The sequence below is a fragment of the Micropterus salmoides genome, unplaced genomic scaffold (assembly GCF_014851395.1).
Source record: "Micropterus salmoides isolate LMB-PRFRI ecotype aquatic unplaced genomic scaffold, ASM1485139v1 Ms_hic_scaffold_6, whole genome shotgun sequence".
In the NCBI taxonomy this organism is placed as follows: Eukaryota; Metazoa; Chordata; class Actinopteri; order Centrarchiformes; family Centrarchidae; genus Micropterus; species Micropterus salmoides.
The window spans coordinates 28,009,160-28,023,091 of NW_024044348.1; the positions used below are offsets into that span (position 1 = coordinate 28,009,160).

The 13,932-nt window shown below is 40.2% G+C and overlaps 1 protein-coding gene across 1 annotated transcript in view; it reads left to right on the forward strand.

Annotated features, from left to right (window-relative positions):
• The first annotated feature begins 404 nt into the window (after window positions 1-404).
• Window positions 405-13,932, forward strand: part of sema4bb (sema domain, immunoglobulin domain (Ig), transmembrane domain (TM) and short cytoplasmic domain, (semaphorin) 4Bb) — a 61,960-nt gene continuing 48,432 nt past the window's right edge. Inside the window, exon 1 of the mRNA XM_038701251.1 lies at window positions 405-587. The gene's annotated coding sequence lies outside the window, so the exon portion shown is untranslated. The remainder of the gene's footprint in view (window positions 588-13,932) is intronic.

The following is a 13,932-nucleotide window of genomic DNA, read 5'->3' on the forward strand; positions in this document are numbered from 1 at the left end:
ATTATAGCTGTTGCTTATGTTCTGTTTATGTACACAAACACACACACACAATCGCAGACACACGCACACACACAGGTGCAGGCTCCATGACGACGCAGCACTGTATGCAACATGGACAGTCTTTAATCATCTTGTGGTCCGCTGCAGAGGGAGAATATACAGTGATGTTGATGCAGACACAAACACAAACACAAGGACACACACATGCACCCGCACACCTTCCCCCACCCGTAGTCCACCCCCTGCAAACCCACTGTTCCCTAGTCCATGATGTAATGCTATCAGACCCCTCCTCTGCTGTCTCTCCCTCCCTCCGTCTCTCACACACTCCTCTCTCTCTCCTTCTCCTCATTCTATTGGTGGCTCCCGTCTGCATCTGCTGGATCAGCTCTGACTCCCTGCACACACCACACTCACACACACTTGCATGCACACACACACAGAGATACACACGCACTCACGCACACAAACATCCACGCTCCCTCTCACACACTCTTACACATACACTACCAGGGGGATTCCTCCGCCACTGCAGCCTCTGCTCACTCCACCTGGCTCCTGTCTTCCGCCGAGGGGGGGAAAGCACGGTGAGTCCCTCCTTTCTCTTATGACAGCAGGCGATAGTGGTTCACAATAAGACAAAAGGATGAAAGGATGTTTTTTTTATGCAGAGAGTGGCGGACAAACACCAGGAGGCATTGCTGCCACCGCAGCCTGGGAGGAGAGGCTTGCAGCTGAGTTTGTGCTTTGGAGTAATAAAGTGGTGTGAGGTTGCTCAGTTACTACAGATACCGGTCATCTAGGCGCTGGGTGCCATGGCAATAGATTGCATTCAGTCAGGGTCTGGGCTTGTTGTGTGTCTGTGTCCTAGTAAGGGGCTGGAAGCCGTGGTGGATGCACGTGTGTGTGTGTGTGTGTGTGTGTGTGTGTGTGTGTGTGTGTGTGTGTGAGTGTGATAAGGAATCTGTTTATATGCATATGTGTGCTTGTGCAGCTTGTGTTAGGAAGCCTAAATTTGCTCCAGGGTGTCGTGTGTTATCTGGTTTCCTATTTGAAAACCATCAGTCACCTTGCTTTAATGCAGAGAAGGGGGGGTGGAAGCTAAATGACATGCAAACCAGAGCTGCTATTGCATTGCAATTTGTTTCCTCTGATGGTTTAGTTTGTTCTGACCCCTTACCGCTGGACTGGGAGGATATGTTGGCTACAATACAGTCCTGACAGTCTCATTATGTCCGTAGAGATTGTTCCTGTTGTGTCACTGACAAAACAGGGTGTGTGCATGTGGCGTGAACTCGTGCGCCTGTGACATTTGGACACTTGCAGTGCTCTCTCTCTGTCTTTTCTTTCCCCATGGTGCATGCTGGGCTCTTTCACTGTGAGGCTCAATGACGCTGAGTCTATTAGGAAAAGTAATTACATTATTGACTTTGCTTTTGACTGCTAAATGACACAATAATGATAATGAAGCTGAGGCACGAAGCGACTGGTGCACATTTCTTCCTGGGCGGAGGTTGACCAAACTGCATTTTATGTAGCAGCTCACTGCAATCTCACCTTTAACATCCAATGTGTTGAAATGTAAATATTTTATAATGGTTGGTCTACTCCACATGTGGACACTCTCATAACTAATTCATCCAGATGTTTTTCCATTACTCTTTCACATGGACCTGACAAAAAGACAGATATGAATCGCTGCTTTTCCATTTCAATATGAATGCCTAAAGTTGTTTCATTTTTCCGGCTTCGCCATCCTGTTTTGATGATTATTGCATTGGAAGGATCCATAATTCAAACGAATATCTAGTAAATCTGGATGGAAGTGTAATCCATCAAACGTCACCATCTCACTGGCGGCAAACTAAACAATACATTTTTTCATGCTAGATAATCCACATGCCATCCATCAATTAACCAACAAACAAATTAGCTTTGCTATGCTCTTGAACTTGCTCATTATCATCAATGATTGCAGCTATAACCACAAAGAAAGGAAACAACCCACAAAGATATTTTGAAAGTCAGCTGGCCTTGTTCAAGTTCTCCGCAGTACTTAATGAACAGTGTGTCTTTAAACATGTTGGGGGATTTTTTAATCAATGATTAGCACATGAAACAGCTTTTCCTTGAGGCTGTTTAACTCTGACATACTCTCTGTAGGCATAAATGAAAAGTAATTAGGATGGTGGTCCAACAACAAACTGATAAACCAACAGACAATGAGGAAGTGCATTGCACAGTCAATTCCCATTGGCTATTGAAGCATTATTTCTAAATGGTGAAAATCTAAATGGTAATGTTGTCCCTGATCATTTCTTCTGTTCTCAGATCGTGCTCTGATTGTGAGGATTCTCTTCTTTCATCTGTTTTGTCACAAATTTCTGACTCTGGAGCTTCCTGTGAAGTGAAGTTGAGGATGCAGAACGTGTGTTGTTGGTACATTAGATGTGCTACAATTTCAAGCTGACTGAACCTGTTAATTTTGTATCTTCCCCTCACTGGGCGCACTGACCCTGTCAAACCAATCATCTGAAGGAATTTTTGAATATTTTAACTCACTCAAGATAGAATAGTGAAAGTCTGCGAAAGTAAAAAGGTCAATTCAATCAATATTTCATCGACTTCGCCAACTGCATAACCAATTTGGAGCACCAAAAAGGATGTGTGCATGTGTGTACTGTTTGGTCTATTTACTGGCTTCACGAGCAATGTCAGCTGTGATTTTCTCTTTTTTTATCAAAGATTGAGAGTGATAGTTGTTTTTTCCCTGTTGACTATAAACAGAGACACCACAAGTATTCCTAAGAATAAAACATGTGACGATATGGGCCTTACTTGTGGAAAAACGGTTGATGGTAGTGGTTTTTTCATCCTGAAAACACTGAAGTGCTTTTTCACCCAAACTGTTTACCAAATGTCATGCATACAAGGTTTTCCATACAAAAAAAACTTCCTCTAGCCTCCAACATCTAAATGTATTCAGTCTAATTTGTAACTGCAATGAATACTTTTAAAGTGAAGAGCTGGGTGTCTGCAAATGGACACAGCTTAGAGCATACAGTAAGGATGCCTGGTAATGCACAGTGGTTTAACAGAGACCAATCACAGAACAGAAGGTTGAGAGCAAAGAAATATATGGAGGATAGCTGAAAATCTAGTTTGTATCTTGCTGTTATCACTACTAAAATGCCTAAATACTTAAAAATGTGTTTAAAATGTGTGTTAAAAATGTGATTACTAATATCTTGCATCCAAGCAGCTGATCTTAATCTTCTTTTCAGGCAGCTGTTTTTCATAACATGCTACAAACCTCTACAGAGCTTTACTGAAAGTGGAGCAGCTCCAAGTTTAGATTTTCTGCTCTGTAACTTGAAGAAAGGATCACAAGAAAAACTTAATGGATAAACCTTCCATTAGACCTAACAAAAACAAAGGCAATTTCTTACAGTTAATGATATTCCCCTTTAACGCTGTACTATATTTAATGTCAAGATTAATAAAGTTACGCTGAAAATGTCATCAAAAATCAGAAACTCATTAATTCATTCCGAGTGCCTGGAGGCTTTCTTTCACAGCCCCCACCCCTCCCGCTGTGCAGCTGTGCAGGACCTATGCCCTCTTGCTGCAGCATCCACAGCCTCCCAGCTTCAAAAACCATGAGGAAAAAGCCAGACAAAGAAAGTATATGTATTGAGCAAACACACACACAGAGATGTCTTCATTTAAACTGCACTTAAGCTCTCAGGGGAAAACCAGATCACATTAACATGCAATAATCTCATAACATCCAATAGAATTCATCTTAATGCCATATGTCAGCCGCCCTTCCCCCATGTGTGTGCACCGAAGCTGTTAAATATAGGCTAGCAGATATTGGTTCTTACTCATTGTGGAAGATAAAGAGGCATCCAAACAGTTCAGCTACCTTCAGTATGTTCGGCATACGGCATCAACGGTACGAGTCCATTTCATAATTGTTGTCACCTGTCAGACTCTCTTTATCTGTGTAGCAGAAATGCGATGAAGCTAATCCAAAAGACAGGCCGCCTGCATCCCTCTTTCCCGCCAGATCTTTCAGATCAATTCAAGATTTTCTTTTGTGAAGTGTTACCAAAAACAAAAGTCACATCATGAAATATAACACACCGCTGAACCTTGAGGGTAAAGTCAATATTTTTTACAGTACGTTAGTAGTTTCAATCATCCAGTCTTCAACTCTTTTGTATGATGAGATGTATTAACAAGTTAGCTGGTAAAACCTTAAGCTTTAGTTATGTGGGCGAACCAAAAAGCCTTAAACTCACTCTGGGATGATTGAACATGTCAGGAATGAAGTTAAGAGCCAATTAAAGCTGCAAATGACATGATTTGCATCTACTTTTTAATTATTTTCCCTGTCACTATAAACACAAGCCTACTTCTGTGTGCATCAGAGAAAGAGAGAGAGAGACTGTTTTTATTTCACACTTTCTTTGGCAATGCAAATGTTTGTTTCCCATGCCAGTAACGCCCCAGTGAATTGAAATTGAGAGAGAGAGAGACAGAGAGACAGAGACACAGAGAGAAAGAAGTGGTAAAAACAGGGGAAGCCGGCTCTCTTGGCTTTGATATGGACATGAGCTGTTCTCTCTCACTGATGCTGTTTGGTCTCACTGGCTGTTACCAATAACCTACATGGACATCAACACAGTCCCTGGTTTCTCTCAGGGTCAGTTCTACAAAAAATTAAACATATTCTCTAACATACCTCTAGTGGTATCTAGCCATGCAGATAGTTTGGGTTTTATGTGCTCAGATTTGGTATATTTGTTGAGATTTCTGCCCTGACCCCAATACAACGGAGGTGAATGGAGGATTTTGTTTGTGGTGCTCACTTAATTCATATACAACATGCCTTTCCATAAAATCCACAGGTCACAGCCTCTGCATTGACAATTTTTATAGGGACTTACTCATTTATTTGGTAGAAAGGTCTGGTTTAAAGTGAAGCCAGTGGATTGTTCAGAATAACCAGGTCACTGTTTCAGTTGTGTGTTTTTATATATGTTATTGGCTCCATCAGTCTGTCAGTCTGCCAGACCAACACTTTGGTCTGAAATAAACTATTGGATTACCATGAAATTTTCACTTTTCCTTTAGCCCCACCAAAGGGTTGACATTTATGACTTTTAGTGAAAGTCTTGATGACTATTGGATGGATTGCCATGCAATTTGGTACAGAAGCTCATATTCTTCTCAGGATCAAATATCTAATAACATTGGTGATCCTCTGACCTTTCATCTAGCACCATCCTCTGGGGAAAATTTCAGTTTGGCCAATACTTTATTTTGTTTATTCGGTTTACCTGCAAAACTAATGACATTCCCATCAGCCTCAACTGTGTATTAACTGTGTCCCAAATCCATACAATACTAATTTTATACAGTGTGTGCTCATAGTAATCATCATAGTACTGTATACTGATTTAGTAGTTAGTAAAACAAAATACATTTTGTACTGACAGGAAATTATACAATACGTGAGATGTTGGCTGTCAATTAAACTGTAACAAATTCACATTAAAATGTAACAAATGTGACTTTTTTTCTGTTTTTTCCAAGATTTTTTGGAGCTGTTTCACCACCACCCACAATGTATTTCAGTTTTTTTTTCAGCTGTGAGCTGCTCCTCCATTTCCCTTGTGAATTGCATTGTGGGAGAATAGTGTGTACTCAACAATCAAATATATTTAGGCCCAATCCCAATGTCCACCCTCACAGACTCACAGACTTTGAGGCGCGTTCCCGGGAAGTCCGTGAGGGCTTAAGGCTGACCCACTGTCAAATCGTCAAGTGCGCAAGGGCTCTCTCGCAGATATTTTGAGCCCTTTATAGACCCTTTTCGTAAGTCCACATTTCTGTAGACTGTGGATGAGGGAATTGCCCACTGTTCATAGCAGTATGACGTAAAACACGGGGGTTACCCATAGACTGTATTGGGTTACCAGGGGAAGCCCGGAAGCGAGAGAAATATCACGGCAAATCCGCGTATTAAGAGAAGAAGAAAACAGTAAACAAACAAGCATCGACACCAACGCTGATGTCAAAATGGTTGAAAGTTTTCTTAACTTAAGATGCTGCATAGAACACATGAAGTGAGAGGAATGCAATAACCTTTTGACATACTTAGTTTATTCAACTATTTATTTTAGTTTTTGCTTGATGATGCTATTTGACCAACAATAGTGTATTGATTAATTACAAATATATATTGACATTTAGGCTACCTCTCCTCCACTCTGTAGGACAAGAGCCTGCAGGACAGGAAGGCAAAAACATAAAATAAAAAGTGTGCAATGTGTTTCTGCGTTGTCAAGGTAACGTGATAAAGTGGCAAAGGGCTGTCCCGTTCCTGTTTACAGCATTTTGAGCCCTCACAGCCTCTTGCACTCAATCACTTTCAAAGTGACATCAGTAAAGTCTGTGAGAGTTCAGGGCTTTGGGTTTACGGGGGGACATTGGGATTGGGCTTTAGTCTGCATGTTGTCTGCTTTGAGTCTACTATGTCACTTTTCAAGTGTACTCCTTACAGGTAGAAATCACGGGGGGGTGGCGGGGGGGGGGACAATTGTGTAAATAGTAAAGCAATACAAACGCAAACAGGGCAATTCAAGTACTTTTTAAGTTTAGTAACATTTTGCGTCCCCCCTCCTTTGCCTCCCAGTGGTTTGGTCCACTGCCTGCTTTCCCTCACAGGAGTCCGGTGGCAGAAAACCAGTTGGTTCCTTCAGTAGTTGTGGAGCTACAGTAATGTTAGGAAGGCTGGTAGGGCTGTTTTATGCACTTTAAACATTGGGGATGAGCTGATTCTTTTGTCTTTAATACAGTTGATGTTGAGTCATTAATAAATTAATCATGACAAAAAGTTGTGATAACCGATTAGTTTTCTATGAGCCCACTCTGTAATTATAACATTACCTAGCTTGTTTAACAGCTTATTGGACTGGAACTCACCTTCTACAGCCAGAGATGCGCAGATTAATCAGCTGGGGACTGAAATAGGCCGTTTATTCTCGTTTACTCGGCTCTGACCGGGCCGAGCAGTGTCAAATATACAATTTTTTGCCGGTCACATTGAACGTTACTAACACGCTGCACAGCGCCGTGTTTCACGTGTGTGCACAGATCCTCATGTCGTAGCCACACACACAGGCTAAAACATGTCCTAGGTGTGTGGAAGTTATTCACGAGAGTGAAGAAGACGCAACACTCGCTACATCTGCAGAGAAACACACAGAAAGAGACGCTGTGGATATTGTAGAGCAGGGAGCAGGGAGCAGGTAAAGCAACAGTTTATACTGGTGCTGATGGGGATCCTAATAAAAATAGATTTTTCCAATAAATAGTTACAAAAATGTTTGTGTATGCTGTCAGTTATAGATCTTAGAAAGAAATAAAATCGGAATCGGCCAAAATTAGAATCGGTAGGTCAGACCTTTTAAAAAATCAGTAACAGGAATCAGCCAGGAAAAATGTAATCTGTGCATCTCTTACTACAGCGATAATCCTGTGTGTGAAAGATATTAGGCTAATAACATAGATCCACCGTTGTGTTGTGTTTTGCGCAGTATGATGTTAAGTGGCAGAGGAAGTTGGCTTGTTTCAGTCAAATATCTAATAAATATATATAAATGTGTAAGATACATCCTCTATCCCAGAAGAAACATAAATTACTATGTAGCCTAGAGGACACAAGTTATTTAGGATAATATGGTCGCGTGGTGAACCTATGAACTTAAGTCACATTTAAACAACTATTACTTTGTGTTGTTGGCCAGAAAAATAGTAGTAAGACTTCTCTCTGTGTACACATATCCTATACAGGTACAATTTTGGCTATATTATTTGTGTCCCCCTCAAAAATTGCTCTTGTGAAATTTTATGTTTATTGTCCCCCCCTACAGTGAGATGAAATTTACGCCCATGCTCTACATACTAAAAACTAAAAACTAAAAACTATATACTAAAACCTGCTTAGAATCAATATGGATTTGGGACACAGCTTTGTATTTAGTAAACATGCTAACTTGGTGAAATAGTAAACATTGCACCTGCTTATCTTTTGTTGCTGTCCTTCACCCCCACTCTGCATTACTAGATAGTAGCATGCGTGAGAAAATGTGATTGATTAATTTGGATGAGCTGACTAAAACTGTATCTGTGTCATAAGTCATAAGTAGTTCATTGGCCATTTTGACTATTAGCTATATTTAATTTAGACTGTTCTGATGCATAATTTTAGAGTGAATTTTGAGAATGCATCAATGCAGACATATCAGAAGTTACATCGTTGGGAGTCCAGCAACCAAGCAGATGTATGATGGTTTTACGTGTGCATAAATGACAAACCTATTTACTCTGATACGCATCTGGTCCAAGAATCATTAGTTTACCTTGGTTACCCGAATGTGTGGAAAAGAAGTGGTCATGGCCAACAGCATCCGGCAAGTCATTCCTATCCATGATATATGACCAACTTGTCAAAACAACTCGACTCAGGATCATTATAGAGGAAGCAAATGGGACACTTTCAGACTAGAGTGCAGCATCAGTTGAATGGTCATGAATCGTCAGTGTGAAGAGAGAAGGTCTCCTGTGTAGAGAGAGACAGTGAGTGAGATGTTGGGACATTTGGGGGACTGTCGGAGCGGGACAAGGTGAGGACACGGGGATGAGTCATAGTTGCTCTGACTGCGTCACAGCCTGCAGGTTGAAGCTTACTGGTCAGGTGGAACACACCTTGTACTGAAGGAGCCAAGAGTTTGACCTTGTTGACATGTCAACAATTCTTGTCCTAATCCCCTTTAACAGATACTATTCATACTAGAAACAATTGAAATTTAAATATATTTGGGACTTTTTTGTACGATAGCCTACTTTTCATAAAGGGTTAAAATCTAATTGTCAGCCAGGTGAAATGGAAATTATATTATACTCTTATTCATTAAGCTTATCATAGCTTACTGTTCTCTTATTATAAAATCTGACACTTTATGAACACTTTGACATCTTTATCTTTGTGTGAAAGTGTTCAAGATACCATTCCCAGCAGTTGTTAGGTGTCATTGATGGTGACTCAGCAGAAAAAGGCAGAACGTTCACCTCAAGATAAATACAACTATGAATGGACAATTGGGTGAACAACTTTATATCAATTCAAGGTCAAGTGTGGTCTCTAAGAGGAACAAATGTTCTGTGTTGCAGGAGACTGTATCATTGAAATACAACTGATGATTTCCATAACAGCATTCTCTCAGCCTACTAGCAGGAACAGCTATTTGCAAATGTTTGAAGGACTATTGCAATAAATCTGAAATGAGCTGTTCTTGTTAAATCCACTTTATTTAGGGGATTTGTATAACACTAGTAATCAATTAACAAGACTAGTGCTGTGTCTCAATTTGGGTACTTCCTAGTATACTAACATGCAGTATACTGCGTACACTATGTACTTACTTGCTTAGTGCGTTAATTTTGACAGGGTAGTGTTGTCTCAAATCAAATACTGCTGTTGTGCACAACCAGAAATGACTATGACAAGATTTCATAGAGGCTGCCTGCAGAGCTCTAAAATAACAGCCATAATAATAATAATAATAATAAAAGGATAGTATAGTGCCCTTTTCATATTTCTGTTGTTTATTTATTTTTATTTTTTTAAGTTTTACAAACCAATAATTTTCTTGTACTTCACGAGCCAGATGTTTCTTCATTTAATTTAAACTACTCAAATGTAATGACAGAATAACAACAGTACGAACATATAAACTATCTTACAGCTGGGTTTTCCTCTGCCATTGTTGCTGGAGTCTCTGCTGCGTTGGCCAATAGACAGTATGAAGCTGCAGTACCGGAGGCTGCAGTTTCAGGACCCCTGCAATCCTGGGACCGCAGTTATACAGTAATACACAGCAACACAAAGGAGGTTAACCCTGTCCGCTAGTATGTCGGCCGTGAGGCGTAGGGTTAACCGGTCGACATGCATATAATCAATAACTTAGGTTTAGGCACACATTTGGTTATGGTAAGGGTAATTGGCTTTGGGGGGCTGTAAAGAGTAACACAGCTAGCTAGCCAGTCAGCTAGCTGTCAGTATCAAAGTAAACAAGGGTCCTGGAATTGCAGTTCCGGTCCATGCTACTCAACACGGTAGCATGTAGCTTTTCTATTGGCAGATTGTTAAAAAACAAGAAAGCTTTAAAGACATCCAATATCTTAAAACATATTATAGACAGAATTTAGCTGCTATCTATTTATTTTTATATTGATTTACTTATGTGTCTTGTTTGTTTTTCATTTGTTTGTTTTGTTTTATTATAACCTATGCTCCCTGTTTTGTTGTGTCTGTCAAGTACTATTGGATTAATAAAGTTGTGGGGGGGAAAAAAACTGTCAACGTAGTAAGCATTGTCCATTATGCGTTAATATTTACTATACTATAATTATATATTGTTAATATAGTATATTAATACTATAATTCCTGAAAATCTTTATAATAGCCTAATGATAATAATAAAGCAATGTTTCCAAAGTGATTTTAAGTTTCACAAACCAAGAATATTCTGTAATGTTACATCATGAGCCAGATGTATCTTGATTTAGGTTATAACTTTACAACATTACTGAGAATTTAATGATAGAATAACAGCGGTACGAACATTAACTCTATCGTTCAGCTGTTGCTGGACACGTCTGCTGTGTTGGCTGTAGTGGTCTGTGTGACTGGGCCTGGGGGAGCTAACCGGAGCTAGCTAGCTAAGTATATTCCTCTTACCCTAACCATCACAGGGTGTGTGCCTAAAGTTATTGATTATATGCATGTCGACCAGTTAACCCTACAGCGGATAGCGGATAGGGTTAACCTCCATTGTGTTGCTGTGCAGCCTCTGGTAACGTTACTGCAGCTATATAACACCTGTCGGCACCATGGTCAGCACTTGCGGAGCTTCTCAACTCAAATTTCTCAACGTTTGAACACATTTTCGATTTGCCGCCAATTTTTGTAAAACTGACGATATTCGTAATCTACACAGTTGATTTCTCGCATTAAAATTTCTCAGAAGTGTATTTAAAGTTCTATTGTTGGCCTCTAAAGAATAAAACAGTTTGCATTAGGATCTATCCTGTACATGAGCCGAGATTAACGTCATCACGTTTTATGCGCGGTGTCTTCTGGGACAAACCATATTTGGAAGTTCAACTTCCGTCAACTTCCGTCAACTTCCATCAGGTCTGCGGGCTGCAGCTGGATATACTTGAACTAATTAGCCGGTATGAGTGCACCATCCGGGTGCTGGCAGTGCACTGCATTTTGCCATATTTCTCAGTTTGAACACACTTATGCCCTCAAAATAGTGTAAGTATGGAAGTGCGCGAATTGAGACACAGCATAGGACTCTACAGCCATGCTAGCGGCTCTGTGAGCTGTGACACAGGGATTCTTTGAGCTAAATGCTAACGTCAGTTCTAACAGGCACTACTCATTTTACATAGAATTTAAAATGTATCTGTAACATTACTGTACCATAACCTGCTTTTCATTGTAGGTATAAAGGCATAAAATGTGTCTGTCACCAGTCAGTTTGCCACCAAGCCAGTAATTAATGAACAAGACTGAGGGCCTTCCACCTGGCGCATAACGTAGTGTCCGACCTACGCAGTTTAATTTTCACGCCCAGCGCCCACATTTTGTAAATATGTACTTTGAGTGCTGGTGTTAAAATTACTTGTGGTCAGACACATTTTTGGCACATTGTTATCTCGAGGCAGCAGAAACAGTTGCCCCATTTACCAACATAAACCTGGTCTTATGTCAATTGCTCCATATTTTTAAGGGCGCATTATTCAGATAGTAAGATGCACAGGTTCTAGTGATCACAGTTATATCCACACATCCAAAAGGTCTCACACATAGTCCAGGTTCATACAATGAAAGTGGAGTAAAGCAGCCATCCTGAATAATCCTGAGCTCCATCAGAGTTTTTACATCTCGCTGATACTTCTGTTCATTATTTGCCTCTCCCAATTCAGGTCTGTGCATTGACTTTGCATGTAATCGTACCGTGCGAAAAATTCCCTATGCTTTCTGTTTGAACACAAAATTTCTCGCATGTTCCCTCTCTCTTTCTCGTCCCCTTGGCTGTGAGCTACTACTACTTAGAGCTTGTTGAGTGGGTAAATTCACAAAACATTTAGGCGAGTCTCCAAATCTGGTGTTGTGTATTTCTGAAAGAGTCTGCCATATACTTAACCTCAATAAAAGCTCCACGGGTGGCCGTGACCTTAATATGAATGGCTCCTGTATGTCCCTGAATGTGTTCGCGTGCCACGACAAAGGGATATTATTTGGGTGCAGTGGCAGATTAAGGGTGATGTAGTCAGCAACTGTGCGTTTGTGAAACACAACCTTCAGGTCTTAAAAACTGCCCTGGTGATTTTTTTCTAATTCAGAAAAACATGTGTATAGCTCCAAATAAACGTAAAATGCATGCTCATGAACAGGAGGCCGCTTAATTCTTATCAAAGTGCTTCACCCAACACTGCAGAGCTACTCAGCATCTCGTTATGGCATCTTCAGTTTGGGAGTGCCAGTGTCTGAGGACTGCTTGGCACTTTCAGTTTTTCTCCTTTTTTCGTGTGTGAGCTGGAGGCTCATTTGCACTCATTATTATAATCCATTTGTTTTTGGAGAACGCAATCACAGTTTTGGGGGACTCGCAGCTTAATGCATTCTTATATTATTGAACCATATATCATTGCAGAGCGAATAGAAAAGTAATAAAGAATTTTCCATTTTTTGAGGAATTCATACTGCTGAGTGGTTCATCCACCCCCTGTTGCTGCAAGCCTGACTTTTGCATGACTTGGATGATTTTAATCTTCTCAGAAGTAATCCCTGATTGAATTTGAAGGATTACTGAGGGCCCGGCAGATAAAGGAGAGCAACTTTGATTTGGTGTCTGTCTATCACAGAACATACAACAGAGAGAGACCTGCAAAAAGTTGAAGAAAAAAATAACTGAAAGAGAAACAGAGAAAGTGAGAGAGAAACAGAAACTTGTCCACAAATTTAATGCACCTGCAACATTGTTTTCTAGTTCGGCCTTTGCTGCATCTGTGGCACAGTCACGCAAAACCAGCCAGAGAGTGAAAACATTTCCAGAAGTGTCAGGCTTCTGTCAGATTGGACTATCAGGGCCCTCAGGCATTCTGTGCTTGGATACTGACACCACATTTCTTGGTGTTAACAGTAAGAATATCAGACAAATTCTCACATTGTCGCATGTCACTGGAAGCAAGGAGCTACAGCCTAATTATTAATGTTATCTTCTCCACTGCCAGTTGTACATGAGAACTTGATTATGTCCCTTCTGTCAAGAAATGATAACGATAATTTTGATTGGCCGTCCTGAGCAGAGCAAAAGGTGCAGCCTCGCTGTCTGTTGTTTTGTGCTTTTAAAGGAACATTAGAGGACTGCAGTTCTTTACTCTTTTCTGGGGTCAAAAATGAGATTACATGAATGGCTGAGTCTGGTTGTGTTCAGGTCTTTGCCTTTGTATATAATCCTCTGTAATTCTCTTTGTGGTGGACGCTCCCATTTGTCATACATTGTCTGACGGCTGCAGGGTATGGAGCTAGAATTGTGTCTTTATTACATGCGAGAAAATAAATGATCTGAGAGGGGGAAAAAAGTTTGAGAGAAAAAGTTATCAACACTGATAGCAAAAAAGCATTTCATGAGAGAAAAAAGAATATTTGAGTTTTCATACCAATAGCAAAAAATAATAATATTTGAGACTAAAAAAAGTTTTGAGAGAAAGTATTTTCTCATAGAACATAAAAGATTATAAATTTTAAATTTTTAAAATTATTTCTGCGAAAAAAAATCT